Genomic DNA, 12,302 nt, shown 5'->3' with positions numbered 1-12,302 from the left:
TGAGCTGCAATCAACAGTCATGTGATTAAAAGTTTTTGCTGAACTGTAGGACGAAGAGAGGAGAAATGTATAAAAACAAATTTAACCTTTAAGTAGTAAAATATCTATACTATATGGAGTTAATATCGTTTTCTTTTCTAGCGTTCGTAACAGCTGTGACCTGTTTAAAAGATTTAGTAAATGCTGATTCCACTTTTCTGTCCACTTTTGGAATTAATCAAAGAAATTCAACTTTATTTTGTTTCTAAAAAATATCATTTCTAGAATTATAACTGTGTCAGATTGCTCAGAAAACATCAGGGAGCCCGTTGTATTTATAGTCATGGTTCTGCTGTTTGCAAAGAGGTGCAGAAGTTTATATTGCTGTGAAAAATGACCCCACGTTGAAGAAAAATGTGACAAAAACAGCAGGGACTTCTTGGGGTTCAGAGAGTTAACTGTTTGCAATTCCCCTTGTAGCCGTTTTTAATAATTAAAAGTAAGTATCTTATGTATCTGCCCGCATTTAATCCACACATGTTCATTTCTTGCGTCCAGACTATCTGTTCAAACAATGAAAAAGGTAACTATAAAGCACCTTCAGCTGTGTGTGTAGGATAAAAGCTCCTTTTTATGGTAATTTGACTATAAATGTAGCACAAGAACGCTGAATAACTACGAGCCAAATCTTCGTCTGATGCCCAAAAGAATAAGCCTTTTATAAAAGAATATAACATGTTGGAAATCAAATAGAGCTTTCTTGTTCCATCCCTTCTCTCCAAATGGGAGATTAGTAAGAGCCTGAGAATGGTTCTCACAGCACATCTGGACAGCACCTGATGTGAGGGAAGCTGCCTACTGGACCTCCACTAAACAGGATTTATCAAATGAAGGGTTTCAGTCCGAACACGAGGATGTAGTGGGACGTGGACCGGCCGCTGTAACTCGCTGTATCTGTCGTCCGACTCCGATACGCCGTAAATGTGTGGAAACTAAATTCACAGCACTAGTTTGACGTGTGAAACATCACGTTTTATATTTATGATAATGAATTCACATCATTAATACCTCCTAAAACCCACCGTCTCAACTTTTGTAAATATTTCTCTGACTCATTTGCCTCTAAATTGTCGCACACATTTATTAAAAACAGGTTTTTTTTATTCATCTGAGAAGTAAATTTCCTCAATTTTCAATTTCATATTTGAACAATTAATAAACTACGGTAAATATGTGGGAAGAAACTGCCCGAAGCATTTAAATCCACGTCAGCTGAAAAGCTACGGAGTGGGTGTGTAAAAAAACAAAACAACAAAAAAAAAAACCCACTTAATTTATTTGCTCCTACATAAATGCATGCAACAGAGCTTTACTAAAAAGTCGCTTTTATTCTCACGACGCGTAAAAGGGTGAAAATATAAAGTGTAAATGGTGACTGTAGATATTCAGCTGAGCTCTGCTAGACTTGCTGTATATAGCGTGACACCTGCAGAGGTCACACATGAGCTAAAAGTCTGCAGGGAGAAGAACCGAGGAAGTGAAGAGGGAAGAGAAAACACCGGAGAGAGACACAGACAGAGATGACGGACCGGACTTCAGTCGAATGCCATTTACAAATACTTTTTTATTCTGCTGAAGTTGTGGGCTTTGTGGGAGTCGCTTCCCATATAGGATAATCTAACAAGCGCTGAATGTTGGGTAACTATCCAGTTCTCAGCTAAAAAGCCACATAACCTAACGTCCCTGCCCAATTTGCTCTCTTTCCTGAAACTTTCACTCCACTAAAATACATTTTTTAATCACTTTCACTCACTGTTTTAAATTTTCTTTCTCAGTTACGCTGATGCAACAACACACGTTCTTTAAATAACGCAATAGGGACACACGGGGAAGCTTTCTACTATCCAACACAACACGTCAGTAGATCTAGTGCCACCCTGATCCATGCAGAAAAGCTCCAACAACTGCTTTACTCGGACCGACGCGACACACTCGTGGTTCGGGTGAAAATGTCCAGAGCAACAATTCCTCGGTTTGATTCCCGACTATTTGCTCCATGTTATTCCCCTGCTCTTTTCTCCACATAATTCCTGTCCCTCTCCACAGTTAGCATAAAATAAAGCCATAAAAAGGCAAAAATAATAATGATTTGCATTATTTTGTCTGTTATTCAACATAAGGGGGACATTATATAAATCAAGTATTTTGTTTTTTCGGTGTTTATTTACTTTTTGGCCCTTTTGATCCCCTTTTCTTTTTTTTTTATTTTTTTTTTTTTTTTTTGTTCTTTTTGCTTTTTTCTTCTTTTTGGGTTCTTTTTTCCTTCCATTTTGAGTTCTTGCCCTTTTTTGGAACCGGCCCACCCTTGCTTCCAGTTCCGGCGACTTTAAATTTTTTTTTTTGCGTTCGGGCAAGTTTTTATTGCTTTAATTCTTAAAAGAAGTAAAAAAAATTTTTTTCAATTAAACTTGGATTTACCTTTTAAACCTTTTTTCCAGTTGCATTCAGTTTTTCCCATTCTTGGAAAAACCGTTGTTGGTTCCCCTTGTTTTCCTTTTTTTCTTCTTGCCTTTTTGACTTTTTTTTTTTTTTTTTTTTTTTTTTGTTTTTGTTAACCCCGGCTTGCGTTTCGGTTGAAAATTCCTTTTTTTTTTTTTTGTCGTGATTGTCGGTTGAAGCCGAGTCATTCATGGCTTCACAGTTTTTGTCTTTTACAGCATTTTATTACGGTTTATAACTAATAATAATTTTGATTCAATATGATTTTTTAACTTATTTTCATGTCATTTTCCAACAAGGTAAAGAAAAGTTGATCATTCCCTTCTGTTTCTACAGCTCTCAGCTCTGATAAATGGGTCGATTTATCTTTCATCGCTTGTCTTTCAACCCTACCAGGGGGGGTTTGGGGGCTTTAAACCTTTCTGACCAGATAAAACAGAGGGGGCTAACGTGTGCCGCTCCAGAGCCAAATCTCACCTCTACACATTAAAGACGTATGACACAGATCCGTCTGAGCTTCCACAACAAAATAAAACTTTCAAACCCCCCCTGTCCCACGTTACCAGTCGAACACATCCTGCAGCTGAGCTTCATTTAAAACCGCAGAACTTTATTTCATATTCTATGAAGCTCCTAATGTTTCCAAATACACTAAATGTGTCATGTTGAATTACGAGTCAATGGCATAAAGTGATGTGAGAAACATGCAAATTGTTTCCACTTCATGTAATGGTGGGGCCACTTTAGGTCTGGATGCTTAATTCAAAACATGTGAAATAATGCGGCTTACATGCAGAACGCTGTACGCTGTCGTGTGTTGTTTTCTCATGTAAGAAACACAAAACAAGGTTTCGGAGTGGCATCGGCGTTCAAGTGGTTTAAACTCAGTGAACTTTGTGTGTCTCTTGGCACTGGAGTTATATTGTGCTAATAAACTCCACCCATCTGGTACTTCGTGCAAGTTAAAACAAACACGACAACCTGCTGGCAAACAGGACTTCACCTACTGTTGAGCACAGACAGGTATTCCAGTATGGTAGCGTCAAGAATGCTGTTTACATCCGTCGCCACAAACTTCGCTCTAATAAACATGGCGTGAGTCCTACCTTTAACCCGCCGCACCCCAGAACACACCAGCAGCTTCGAAAGGCATGTTGTATTATTTTATTTTTATTTTAAATTGCACTATTTAACAAGCCAGAAATTGTCTGATTTCTTTTTTTCAGCATGATTTTGAGGTCGTGCGTAATGCCTTTTGATCGGGAAACTTAATCTAAGCTTAAAAATCGTGACAATTTGATAAAATCACTTCTACGTTACTCATTTAAAATTTAGCAAAAGAAACTAGTTGTTCTGACGTAGTTAGTTAAAAAAGAAAAAGAAAATTCTGCCATCTTCGGCACAAGCATGAAGCCATCAGTGACTCAGCTGTGACCAACACTCACCAGACAGAAATTCTGTGACTTTTCGGCTGAACTGCAGGTCATGTTTACACAGAGCAGATAGTAGGCAGGTATAAAAACGACTAAAAAATGTAAATAGATGGGTGCCCCTGTAGCTCACCTAGTTGAACAGGGGCTATAGTTCCCCAATGCAGCAGTTGTGGGTTCGACTCCTGCTCACGACCCTTTGCTGCAGGTCTCTCCCCCTCCTTTCCTCTCTATCTATTGCTCTAAATAAAGGCAAAAGCCCAAAAACTATATATTAAAAAAAAATGTAAATAGTTATATATCTATGCTGTGTAGAGCTCCCATTTCTTTTCAGTGCTGTAACACCTTGTGGGTATGTAGAAAAATATTTTACTTTTGTTTTTCTAATTAATGTAAAATAAAAAAAATACAAAATAAACAAAGAAATCAACTTTCAATTTCTCTCTCTTTGGCTCATGGCACTATAACTTCTATATGTTAGACTGCACAGAAAGCCTTTTTAATTCTCTCTCCTTCTAGCTGTAGCTGTGCTGTTTCCATAGAGCTGCAGAATTTTATACTGCAGTCCAAAAAAAAAAAGACAGAGAGAGAGAGAGAGAGAGAGAGAGAGATCTCAGTGAGTAAAAATGTGACAGAATAACAAAAACAAGAAACTGCTCGAGGTTCAGAGGGTTAATGTCCCTTTTGGCCTTTAAAGCCCGAGGATCACACTATCTGTCCTTATCGAGTAAAAAGTCCTGCACAGTTCACTCAACAGTGAAACTTAACAAAGCACATTTACTCCAGTATTGCACATATGCACAAATTCGAGGTACTACTTCCATTTACTGCAGCTTCAAACTTTTTTGCGACGACATCTCAGAGGTAAATATGACTTTTTGTACACCCTTACATTTATCTGACAACTTTAGCAGCTATTCCGTCGTAGTTCTTCGTAGCCCATTCTTTACAGTGAAAACCGTCCATCTCTAAATGTTATTCTGGATGTTTGTGATAAACGGAAGAATTAAGTGTTCTTTTATGGGGCTGAGAAAACTGTCCTGCTGCTAAAGCTAAATAAACGATTTCATAACCCTCTTGGATTAGCTGGAAAATGCTTCGTCACAACTCTGAGAACAGTGGAGCTTCTCTGAGCTGGTGAACAGCCGAGTTTTTAGAGATGCTACGAATATGAGCATCTTTTCGAAAATGATGTACATTAAGCGACTCAACAGTACATACACGTGGTACCAGAACCTTAAACATGTACAGCAGTAAAACACAATAATGCAGCAGAAACCAAAAACATCACATTTTAAAGTGAAACACAGCATAAACATTTTTCTGCCCAATAAGTACTTCTAGTTTTGCTGACAGCGCTTACATACGTCTATATAAGTATGTAGGATCTTTACTTGTAGTGGAGTATTTGTACAGTGCGGTATCAGTACTTTTACTTCACGATCCGAATGCTTCTTCCATAACTCAACTTCAAATCGCATCAATTCCACAACGGTGAGATAATGTTCTGATTTACGAGGAGTAAAAGACATCACGATGTTAGGATCGATTTAATAGAGGAAAATAAAAATCACAAACTGTCACGCAACAAGGTCATTTATTACCAGAGACTCTTGTGCCATGAAGTCCACCATAATAAAATCCCCCTGATATTTTTTTCCCCCCATAATTGTGTCACTCCAGAGCTACACACAGGCCCCTCTTCTCCTTCACTGGGAAAATCCAATTGTTGGCTGCGTTGTCGGACAAACTCAAATCTGATTCTGCTTGTTATGTTCCCTTAAAAATATATTCGGCTGCGTTGAAACGTTAGACAGTGACTGTCAGATTCGGCATTAATCATGTTGTTTTCTGTCTTGCTACCACTTGCAGTTTCACAATAGAGGAGGGAGAGGTGCAGGTTAGAGTTCTTGAAAACTCTAAAATGTAATATTAGGAGATACTTGTTTCCTGGAGATTGAATTTCTGTTTTATTCTTTAAAGTTAGAGTCCAAATGCATTTTTAAATCAGATGCAAGGCTGCCAGTGAATCAAAAAAAATTAATGCATCGTACATCGCAGATGATTTCTATTTAAAAATTATGTTATTTTGCAACTTTTTGGGAGGCTGCGTCCTTTTACCCTTCAAACGAAGCAGCAACGTCACTGCATTCTGCTCAGCAAGAGTGTGACCAAACACTGCAACTGCACAAAACACATTGCTTTGCATCTGAATCACCACGTGCTCACCTGCTTCGCCGTGTCCGAGGCCTCGTGCTTTCCTCCCTTTTTCCCCTCCTCGCCGGTGGGATCGGCCGCCCTGCACCGCAAAAAAATCAAAAAAGACACAGAAAGAGGCTCGAATCACAAATCAACACTGTGGAACATCACCGCTCTGTTGTTTCAACCTGCACTGTGAAAAATTATCGCGATCCGTGATTGATTAGGACGTGTGGTGCACAGTTTTGTTGCGTGCTGTTCTCTCGCGGCGTGCCAGCACGAGCTGGGAACAGGACATTCTTACTGGAACATTTCTGCTGCTACATGTCACTGCTGTTGGGCAGAGGACCAGCAAGAATTGATTCATTCTTCCTTTCAAACATAAGTTTTGGGTTTAATTACACAATCAGTTTTTGTTAATTGCAATCATAAGGCGTGATTTTTAATCATGCTGGTTTGCATAATTCACAACAAAGACATTTACATACATATGATACTTATTCTCACGTCAAGCACAGATGAATTGAGACGGCAACGCGCTCATTTAGGCTGAAAATAATAAAAGTATTTCACCGATTCTGCCCTGAGGGAGCATAAAGGCACCAAACACTATACGCTGTGTGACGCTTGAGTTATCCGCATTAACACAAAGTTATAAAAACACAACAAGTCAAGGAAATTGCCCTTCCACTCTTCTCCAAACAGCACAGTTTATTAAAAACCAGAGTCTATCTTCCTCATTGTTCCCTGTCAAACATGCATTCATGAATATTTCTCTCTCTCGCTGCAGCTGCAATGTGTGTCCTGCAACGCTCCTGCTTCCATCTTGCGCACACGCAGTCAAAAAGATTTTGCAGACACATGAAAGAAGCCGAGTAGGTGGTTTCAGTTAGAATATGTGGCCTTATTTAATACATAAAAATCCCCCCGCTTCACCGCAATATATACACAAAACCTTGAGGATGAGATTATCTACAATTACAGTTTAGGTCATGCTGTTTCAACGTTTCTAACATTTGCCTTGGCCTGGATTCGCTTCTTGGAATACGTGTCATGCAGCATGAAATGTTGAACTCGGTGACCTTCGTACGAATCCACGCTACTACCAAAAGATTGCAGCAGTTTTGTGGGGATTTCACGCCAGTTTTCCAATCATCCTTGTTGTGAGGTATTTATCTCTCACCCAGACGGCTACTTTTGTTCTTTCCAGATTTAGGGGAACACAAAAGGTTTGCGAATCCTTCACAGCGCCTCAACACTGGCCTTAATAAACCAGTGTGTGTAGGTGTTTTATGGTCTTTTTTGCTTCCTAAGTACATAACACGGGCAGTCTGTCTTTTTTTTTCTGGCTGTGGGTATGTTAAAACTGAACCGGAAGAACCTGCACTGCTCCCCACAGAGCCCTGCTTCATTTGCTTTCCACCCCACCTCCCCGATCTTCTCACAGGAGTTGTGAACTCTCCATAAACCCACCGATTCCCTCCAGAACGCCGCTGTCTATCCGACATCAGAGGGAGAAAAAAAAACAACAGAGTCAGAAAAAGAAGCAGACAATAAGGTAAAGAGAATGAAAGGAGGGAAAAGGAGAACGAGTGAGAGAGGGTTGAATCAATGCAGCGGCCCGGGTGCTTTTTTTTTTCTCTCTCTCTCTCTCTCTCTTGCTCTCTCTCTACACTTTTTTTTTTTCTTTTTTTTTCTCCCTCTCTCGCTCTCAAATGATTCACAGTGGAAAGAAAAGGCCTTTTCCCTGTCCTCAGTTGAACTCCACATCAGCTTCCTGTTAGAAAGGCAAGGAGGAAACACCCAGAGCAACACGCGCTTGCGCACATACGCACACACAGACAGACGAAGGCCTTCACTGGTGGATTCTTCGCTGCCAGAGAAATTAGGTCAAGCACTTAAATGCCCTGCACTGAGATTTAAAAATGTGAAGTGTTTGGTGGTGGTGGTGGTGGGGGGGGGACGGGACAGCAGAATGCAACAAACACATAGCGCCTGTTGAACTTCCAAAACACACACACCGGCTACACCCTGTACTGTCAGCTCATGGCTTCCCACATTATTAATACCGAAGAAATAATCAGTGACAAACGCCCACCTACTGTTAATACACCATCCATCTGTGCAGATTAGAACATGACACGGTGGCTCAGTCGCACACAATAAATTAAACGATATATTTAAAAAGCGGCTAAGAAAAGCACCTTATAAATCCCCTCGCAGGCCGAGCAGCGCTACGTGCATGTATTCTCAAAACACCAGATGACCTGATTAGGGGAGTGACAGGAGCCTGGGTGCCTTTACAGCACAGCTAAAGTACAGGACGGGACGCCGCTGAAAAAATCCTCCAGCGCCGCCGACCCCGCCGCCTCGCCGCCCTCTGACCTGAAATGCCCTTAAAGAAACAACACACCACATCGCGTCCAATCAACTATTCATAGAAAGGCTGGGTTGCGTTCGGCCCGATCTTGCCGTTTAGGGTTTCAATCAATTGCGTGAGATATGAGCAGGGAGAGAGAGAGAGAGAGAGAGAGTGGGAGGGAGGCTGCTCTGAAAGCAAATGAGAGAAATTTTTTGGGTGAATCCGAGCCTCTTTCCTCGTCTCCGCATTGGCCACTGCCAGCATGGCCCACAACAGGGCTCTGAGCTGCAGGGTGGCAGAGTAAATCAGAAGATAATCACGCCAATTTTCACTCTGCAGCCATGTGCTTTCTCCTGTCCCACTGACTCACAGTGGAGCAACGAGCCTCTGTCCATTGTGTGAGGGCCACCTGTGTTTCTGCTCCATTTTCTCAAAGGCACAATAGCCCTTTCCTGTTTATAGCAATGATTGTGCTTTATAAACATGCAGCGTCAGGGTATTAATACATCACATGAAGAGTGTGTTTGCGGCCGAGCACAGTGCCCGAAAGGTCACTCTGACCCCGTTCGTATCTCGGGCTTCTGGGAGCTCTGTTCCTCTTTCCAGCGAAAGAGTGACACGGAGAGAATTCGGTAACAGCACAACGTTGTGTTTCTGTCAACCGGCGCGGATATTTTTTACTGAAACGCTGCCGCATTGCACTTTAAACTGACACAGAACGAGCCGAATCTTACCCGACCGGCCGGCACACAGTGACTTGAGAGCACAGAAAGCAAAAAAACACACACATCCAGATGTGCAGGATGGCAGAGATGAACCGAAACAACCTGATAAAGTGAGTTTTCAACTTGAACTGTGCCGAGCGTGAGGTGCCGCTGCCTTACGGTGCTCGGAGCAGAAGTTATCTTTGGTATGAAGCAAATCTGTGCCATGATCTGAGACATCCAAACTTTAATATTTAAGCTTTAAACATGCTGTAAAACAGGACAAACTCAATTTACGTGCAAATAAAAATGATTCTCCTGCAAATTAACCTTCTTTAACTTCTAATGTGTGTTTTAATTTTCCCTTTGGAGCAGCATGAAGAATCAATTTTTGCGAGAAAAGGTGCAATTTTATCATTTAACCGTCTCCAGGCTAAAAAGTCGAACTCTGTATGAACCTAAAAACTCATTTGCTCTGATCTTGTGCAGCACCTGTTAGCTCTTCCTGAGCACACACTCACACAGAACGCCACATAAATCAACACCATGCCAATTTTATAATTATCTCACAAGAATTTAACTCTATCTTTATTTTAAATGTTGTTTTTTTTTGTCTTCCTTTATAAAGTGTGCACCTGAGAGCAGCAGCCAGGGAGCACCACACATGCCTTTTAACCATTAAAAATACAAGGAGCTACTGCTGAGTGAGCTCCTCTCGGGTTTCATTGAATTAATTTCATCAGAAAAACTTCTCAGAGTGGAAACCACAGTGACACATGAGGGGGAAACCGCACAGCTCCACCATATGTCCTCATGTCTTACATACACTGATCATCTGAGCAGCTTCGGGGGGAAGAGAGAGAGAGAGAGAGAGACGCCGCTTTTTCTAATTAAATCCACTTTTTTTAAATACTGAAATCCAACAAATTGCTCACTTGCAGAGCGGTGGATTGACGCCCGGCTGCCGATCTAGTGTTTGCATCGGGGGACAACAAAGGGAAAGATTATGCCTCTCTCTCTCTCTCTCTCTCTCTCTCTCTGTCTCGATGTGCGAACAGAAACTAGGGCACGAAAAAGGCGACCTCTTTTCTTGTATTGCGAGTCTGAGCGACCATTTCATCCCCGCGTAAAGCTCGTCTGGATCTCAAATTTACATGTCACTAATGTTTTTTTTTTTGTTGCCACCCTGGAAAACTTGCCCCCCTCCTCAAAAAAAAAAAGAACTGCGTGGATCGGTTCAGTCACAACACTGTCACCATCCACTGACCCAGTCTGAGAGGGGGGAAGAAAACAGCGCTGCTACCCACTCGATACGCAGCGTTTCTATTAAAAACCTGTCATTTTTTACGCACTTTTTACGCCACAAAGAGAGAAATGTTCATACGCACCGGTGCTCTCAAGTTCAACTTGGATGATCTCTTCCTCCTGGAGGGGGGGGTGTCCAACTCCAAGTCCGCGGGCTTTATATTTCCTATGGTGGCTCGTCTTCTATTGTGTGTGTCTGGGCGCAGACAATAACAAAAAAAAAAAAAGCGCAATAATTGTAGAAAGTGTTGACAATCGGTGTCCAAAAGGCGGCCATGAAAGTGTTCAAACACCACCACCACCATCCGCCGACGCCGCCATCAACCCCTCCGTGTGTGTGTGTCTCCCTGTGGCCGGCCATCCAGCTCGGTTCAGCGGGGACACACAGGCAGCAGACTGCGCCGTGCGTCCTGCGCCGCCGATGAACCAGATGCGTCAAGTTCAGCTGAGGTGAAACGCAGTTAGTTATACAACCAGACCGGTGTGCAGTGGGGCTGATCCGTCGGGCTGCTTATTTAATGTGTCCCGAGAAAAAAAAAAAAAAAAAAAAGAACAGAGAAAAGGCACATCGCGCTGAAATATGTGTAAAAAGCAGCCTGTGTGTGCTGATTATTGAGGAGCTGCCTCACTCCCTCCCCTCCTCTCCTATCATGCCCCCTCCGCGGCTCTAAAAAAGCACTATTTGCGTGTTACCTGATGTCAAGCTTGTGCAAAAAAAAAAATAAAAAGACGTTTTAAAAGAACTCTTTTTAAATCAGAGCTGTGAAGAGCCTAAAATAGCGCCGCGACATTATAAACCGCAGCAGATGAGCATATGAGGGCATTAAAAGGAGTGCTGTTTAAGTTAATTAAAAATAAAGCAGTAACTCACAAAGTTGCTGTAAAGTCACATTTTTAGCACCATACACTCTATGCTATTTTAGATGTATTTAATATATGCTATTTTAAATTAATTTCTTGGTTTCTGTCCTCCCTCTTTTTGTTTGACACCAACCTTGAGGTTAAAGTTTCCATGCTAGTGTGTGTGTTTACAGAGCTAAAAAAAAATGTTTGCTAGCTGTCCTCGAATTGTTCTAGAATATTAAATAAGTTATTAACTAAGCAGCTAAGTGTAATTTATTACCTTAAAAGTGCCGTGTTGTCCTCCCACAAGTGTACCTTTGCCCTGTTAAAGGGGGAAAAAAGCACATTTATGCCTTCTTAAATTCACACCTCCAGCTAGCTAAAACTTTAGCTTAGCTGCTAATTATTTTCTTTATGCTAAAGCTACAAACAATAATAAGTAAGCATATTAACCAAGTAATTAACTAAGCAACCATGTAATATGTATTACCTTCACAGTGCTGTGTTATCCTCCAACAGGTCTAACTGTGGTTTGTTAACAGCAAAAATGCACATTTAAACTTCTTTAAATTCACACCTCCTCCCAGCTAACACTTTAGCTTAGCTGCTAATTATTTTCTTTATGCTAAAACTACAAACACGCTCCTTGTGTAGCTTCGAAAGCCGAGCCTCACACACCTGTTTCTGCTCCGTTAATGAGGCTGCTGGAGGTTTTTCTGCCCTCTGTGACTTAATGAAGGTCTAACTCATCCACTTTGGACCACAGGTGACTTTGTGGACAAGCTCAGACTTGTTGAGTTTTACCCAGTTTGCCTCGCAGACACTTTATTGATTAATCAGCTGAGGAGGTGAAGCAACCGAGGGCTGCTAAAGGAGCAATCCGACTTTTAAAAAGCTGCTGAAAAGGATCCCTAATGTCAAAAAAACAGGGCAACGTGGGATTATTTAAGGCTGGATTTAATCTCTAATGCTGGTTTATTT

General features: G+C 41.4%; 1 long non-coding RNA gene across 1 annotated transcript in view; it reads right to left on the bottom strand.

The window, feature by feature from the left end:
* The window catches only part of LOC103366986 (uncharacterized), a 33,289-nt gene extending 22,219 nt beyond the window's left edge, over positions 1 to 11,070 (bottom strand). Inside the window, exons 1-2 of the long non-coding RNA XR_520699.1 lie at positions 10,562 to 11,070; positions 6,138 to 6,207 (exon numbers count right to left, since the gene is read on the bottom strand). This is a non-coding gene — a long non-coding RNA (uncharacterized LOC103366986). The remainder of the gene's footprint in view (positions 1 to 6,137; positions 6,208 to 10,561) is intronic.
* Between the last annotated feature and the right edge of the window lie 1,232 nt (positions 11,071 to 12,302).

Source organism: Stegastes partitus, unplaced genomic scaffold (genome assembly GCF_000690725.1).
Source record: "Stegastes partitus isolate 25-593 unplaced genomic scaffold, Stegastes_partitus-1.0.2 Scaffold1001, whole genome shotgun sequence".
NCBI lineage: Eukaryota > Metazoa > Chordata > Actinopteri > Pomacentridae > Stegastes > Stegastes partitus.
The sequence above is the reverse complement of the archived record's forward strand: the minus strand, read 5'-3'. Positions and strand labels throughout refer to the sequence as shown.